This window comes from Octopus bimaculoides, chromosome 6 (assembly GCF_046866305.1).
Source record: "Octopus bimaculoides isolate indiv1 chromosome 6, ASM4686630v1, whole genome shotgun sequence".
Lineage (NCBI taxonomy): Eukaryota > Metazoa > Mollusca > Cephalopoda > Octopoda > Octopodidae > Octopus > Octopus bimaculoides.
Genome location: NC_142933.1, coordinates 6,221,064 through 6,227,419, shown reverse-complemented (window position 1 = coordinate 6,227,419; position 6,356 = coordinate 6,221,064).

The following is a 6,356-nucleotide window of genomic DNA, read 5'->3' as shown; positions in this document are numbered from 1 at the left end:
ATGGGAGAATAAGCAAGGAATGTAGATAGTATGATGAGCTTGGGGTGGGGTGGGGAGCTCGTAAGTCATTCCATCCTTTCATTTAATTTATTATATCATGAACATCATTGGTTATGTGTACCCCACGTTTTGTGTTGCCTGTCCTTGTAATGTCCACTCTATGCCTAAATAAAGATATATACATGAAGGGAGCAAATGGCTAAAGGGAATCTGTGAAACACTGCGTGCGTTTTGAAGTCGAGAGCTTAATGAGATACCCAGCCCGAAGTAAGAAGACATTGCTGGTGGCAGGAACAAGGGAGTATTGAGAGCAGAAGAAAAGATAGGGAAAACAGAGGAAGTACAAGAAGGAGAGGAAGAAGAATTACACAAGTGAGGATTACACAATCAATTCTATGTAGTCAGAAGAGAATTTGCTGGAAAAAATAGTTGGAATTGGCTGATGAACGAAACCCTACAAAAAGACACCGAGAGCACTGTATTGGCAGCGCAGGACCAAGCTTTGACCACGAACTGGAGGGCCAAACTTAAGAAGGAGCATGTGTCGCCGATGTGTCGCAACTGTAACAGGGTAGATGAAAGCATTGCCAATATCACGAACGAATGCCCTAGATTTGCCCCAAATGACTGCAAGTTGTGACGACCAGGTAAGCAAAAGTGCTACATTGAAAAACGTGCGAAAAGTGGGGGCTAGGGAGAGTCCCGACGTGTTATGACCACAAACCGCAGCAAGGGGCAGAGTCGGAGACTAGAAAGATCCTCTGGGATTTCTGAATCCAAAGAGATCATGTGATAGAGCTTTAGGGACAGGACGTAGTGGTACACCACATATGCTATATAGTTGATGTTGCATGCCTCTTTGACACTCGAATATTCAAGACAGAAGGCGAATACATACATATATACATACATACATACATATATACATGCATCCTTATATACGAAATAGGTCGGTTCTGGAAAAGGGAGAAGGTGAAGATAGTACCAATTATAGTTGGGTCCTTTGGAACACTATCAGAAGTCATCAAGAGGAATATAAAGGAAATTGGAATAGAGTACGTAGTAGAACTGTTACTAAAGGTTTGCCTCCTTGGCATGGCTAGAATAATCAGGGAAGTATAAGATACCTGAAAAGAATGGATAGCATGGTAACGTAGGTTGCAGGTAGTAAGCCCGCTACGCTTGCAAGACTCCGGGAGCTCCAAGAAAACCTGTCATAAATAGAAAATAATAATAATAATAATAATCATGAAACAAATAAAATCATATAGCAATTACCCATCCTGCTTCTTCTATCCATCATCATCATCAATGTCATGAACAGCGACATGCATCATCATCGTGATCATGATGACTATCATCACCACCTCCCCCAGTACCACCAACACTACAATCCCAAAGCCATCGTCATTATTACTATTATTATTATTAGTAGTAGTAGTGGTATGAACTGATTTTGCCTTTTTTGTAGCATGAAGTGGGCAGTTGAAAGTAAGAAATTTAACCCAAGACATCACATCAATTAATTACCACTAATTAATAACATTGAACTGAAACAATAACAATAACAGCAAAAACAAAACTACAGCAATAATAAGAAAAAGAAAGATAAAAATAACATATTTTTTTTTTTTCTGTTAGTGAAAAATGTTTGAAAGAATTTTTAAAAATCACTGGAAGGAGAGAAAATGAAGAAATTGGGGGGGGGGGGTAGAAATGAGACAGAGAATAGAAAGGGGGAGTGCGAGATTGTTATCATTTATAGCAGCGTTGGATGACGGTGGTGATGATGGTGATGAAGATGATGATGATGTTGATAATGATGGTGGTGGTGGTGGTGATCGTGATGATGATGGTGTTGGAGGTATATTGATGGTCGTGGTTGTCAAATTAATGGTGTTGATGAGGCGGGAGAGAGAGGGATAAAAAATAAAATCTAAAAAGAACAAGAAACCCAACTTTAAAAAAAATGCACGTCTTTCATAAAATATGAAAAAAAAATAAAGAAAATCAAATTATGTTTATTGCCTTAAATCAGAAGGAACAGTGACAGAGATCGAACTATTATATATGTGTTTATGCTTGTGTGTGTGTGTGTGTGTGTATATATATATATATGTGTGTGTGTGTGTGTGTGTGTGTTCATGTGTGTGAGAGTGTTTGTGCATCTCTATGTCTATGTATGTATGTATGTATATGTGTGTGCGTTTAAGAATATCAGTCCTATAATTATATCCTTGTCTAAGTTTAAAGACACATTAACATACACATGAATGCATGTTTATATACATACATGTATGTATGCATACAGACACATGTATATAAATACAACTATATGCACATATATATTTACTCACAAGTAGGCGATAAAGATATGTATATGTGAGTGTGTGTGTGTGTGTGTGTAAAACATTATGTTAAAAACTATAGCAACAAAATAAACGCCTATTTTGTTTTTTTTTAATAGCCGTTACAGTTTATTATTTCAAAAATATACTAAGAAGTCAACACCTCCACCAAAAAGAAAATAATGAAATAGCAATACAAACCGACTTGTATCTCTGTGATTCTGTGATGTTTATGTTTTCTACCTTAACTCATAATATCCAGCGAAAGGAAGCAATTTGCAAATAACTCGGTTCTAACATATAATTATCAACCCGAACGACATACATACAGACGGACGCACAGAAATGCTTAAGCGTGCATACTTGTACATATATACATACACGGTGTACACCCAGCACACATTTAAAACACTTGCACACAGACACTTATATTCGCTCACGTGCATACAAATACATACAGCCACGTGCTTGTACTGTTACATACAGATGCATAAATATAAAAAAATTCTTGAATTCTCTACATAAATTACGTAAATAACGTAAGGTTTATCACTTCCTATGTCTAGCCTCTTTTTCTCTCTTTCTCAGTTTAGCACTTATATAATCTATCTATTTTTCCCAATATGTTCATCTCTTTCTATCCATCGATCAATCTATCTGTTGACCTATCTGCCTATGTATGGAAACAATATGTATCTATGTATGACTCTATCTATCTTTCTTCCTAACTCTCTTTCCATCCACTTATTTGCCCATCATATCCAACACGTAGGCTGAGATTACCTTAGAGAGCATCTCAAACACCATTAAAACTCACAAACAGAAATACTCTTCTGAAACCAATAATTTTCCAAATCACCATTCCACTCACACAAATACATCTTCACTGAATCATAGAGAGATGTACACCGAAGAGATGTAATATAATACACGTTCTTTAGAAATTCTACAACAAAGGGCAAAAATTTGACAACATTGCCTCTACGGATGCAGAAACATATTTACCAATGATTGTGGGGAAGGAAATATCGGTATAATATTAACACCATCTTTCTCTCTCTCTCGTCATATATATATATATATATATATATATATATATATATAACGGATGAATGAATAATCCTTTGTTTACAGTTAACACGGAAAATTCAATAAACTTTTATCAGGGTATCAAAATTCACGCAAGTAACAGGGATGTAGCGAACGTATTCAAAGGTAGAAACTCAGGGTTATTGTGCAGTAATTTGTATAGTATAAGTCAATAAAGCAGGTAATATGCAAAATTTAAAATCGTTTCAAAAATCCCTGATAGGCATTACAAACAATATTTCCTTAGTTTTCCACGAAGCAATTTTTAAACGAATATAAGAGAGTGACAACACCGTTCCAGACAGCAACACATTTGTGGTGTCTGGAACTGAAAATGTGTCCATTCCTAAACATAATAAACATAACATACGTGAGGGCATGGCTGTGTGATTAGGAAGCTCCTTTTACAGCCACGTGATACCGCGTTGTGTGTGTGTGTGTGTGTGTCTCACAATAATGCTTGACATAAATATCAAAGTACGAAGTAAATCCTGGGGCGATTTGTTCGACTAAACACTTTAAGTGGATGCTACAGTATGGCCGTAATCTAATTACTGACTCAAGTAAAAGATAAATGGTAAACGGTAAGGGATAATCTATAGAATAAAAATAAGCAACATTGATGGTATGTTCATTGTGATGCCATAATATATCGTTCCATCCATGGAAGAAGAAAGAATTAAAAATGAAATGCTTTTAAGAGATTTCAATAATACGTCCATCTTAAAATTTGCAATTCAACATAATTCTGGAGTACGGTCATAGCACAACTCTTGTTTGCAATAGGCTCACTGGAATAATGAAGACCCGTATAACATGTTCGTATACAAAACAAAAATAATACTAAAAACGAATTGAGTGGCGTAACGTGAGTTGATCACCATAGTCATAGATGACCTGTAAACAAATCTCTTATGAAGCCATCATTTAACGTTCAGATGACTCTGTTCAATGCAGAATCCATTTATTTTCAGTCATTTGAATTAATCATGCTTTATCTTGTTGCCTCAAAAGTTCAATGATGTGCTGTTCGTTTACTTCTTGAATGAATTTTCTTCGTAGGAGTGAAAAACTAGATCTTTGCTGATTTGAACATACAACTTGTACAAAACGTGCGCCGGATATGCTCAAGTTAAATGCTAAAGAGTAAAACAATCATTGAAACGTAACGACGTAAATTAGAATACGTTGATATAACAAAAAAATCCTTAGAAAGACAGTTAATCCAACATTACTACATGTTGGATTAACTGTCTTTCTGTCATTCAGGCCAGTAAATATATACAGATCTCATACATATAGTACGCCACATGAACAAAATGCATTATAATTAAAGTGTTGAAGAATATGCCATTGAAAAGCAAACAAACATTACAAACTCATATCGTACCACAAAGTAAAAGAAAATATATTTAATTACCATGAAACTTGATGTATGCAAGTTAACCGAGTATAATTTATAAATGAATTTTATTTAGAAATATTAGTATAAACAAGGAAATTTTATTCATGGCTGAAAGTACATTTATTTCATCAGTTTACAACGATTTTATACCCGCGAGCCAACACAATACATTTTGCGAGATAAAAATGGAGCAAAATAAGTTCCAGCAAAGACATTAGCTGACAAAACTGCCATGTTGCATATATTTTCACATAAGAAAAAAAACTTAGATTTGCTGTAGAAGCCTTATTAATTCCAAAATGTAAGAAAAGAATCCTATCAGCAAACTGAAATACAGCATATTTGAACTAAGATATAGACGTATTAAGGATTTAGTTGTTAAAAAAATATTTATTCCAGCAAAGATGATCTTATTAGCTACGTCATTGTTGTATTGATTCAATGCTTGTTATTACTAAACATAGCAACAGCTAGCTGTCAAAAGAAGACGGGGAGCTCTTAAAGCCTGGAAATTGTCGGATGATTAAAAGTAAATATGGAAGGTAACAAAATTAAACATAAAAGACATTTCATAGAAATATATCATGTTTCAAATATTTAAATCCAAGCAGAGAAACTTTGTTTTTTTGTGGTGGAGGGGGTAATTTTCCTTTTCTGCTTGAGCTCTATTTTTTATAAACACGGCTCGTCGGTTTCCATGATTAATGGGAGACCGATATTATAACATTTCTCGGAAGGGGACGCCGGACTGTTGTACGGTTCAACAACAGCAAACTTGAGGCGATGGGAAAATTGCGTCGACCCGACTGATTGTTACTTATATAGATCCCCCACCCCCACCCAGTGGAATATCAAGCCATTATTTGAACTCCGAACATAAACAACCGGAAGAAATACCACTTAGAAATTTTGAGTGACGAGCAAACGATTCTGCCAGATCGGCACCTTCATAGGCACAGCCATAAATATTCGCATACAGGTTGCGCGTGTATATACACATATACATATTTTGGGCATACGTGATCATCTATATATATATATATTCTTTTATTCCCATCTGAGGCACAAGTCCGAATAAGATCGTTTATGGAAGACCAGCAGTCACCTAAGCGTACCAAACTCCACAGATGTTATCCAAAGGAAAGGCAAAAGCCGGTACAGCTTGGCACTAGTGACGTCGCTACTCATTTCTACGGCTGAGTGAACAGGAGGAACAGGTAAAAATTGTCTTGCTGAGGAACACAATACAGCTGGGTTTGGGAATCGAACTCACTACCTCATGATTGATCCCGACGTCCAAAATACTGAGCCATGCGTCTTCACTCTCTCCCTCTCCCGTCTCCCCCTCTCTCTCTCTTTACATATATATATATATATATATATATATATTTATATATATATTTATATATATATTTATATATATATTTATATATATATATTTATATATATATTTATATATATTTATATATATTTTATATATATATATATATTTATATATATATATATATTTATAT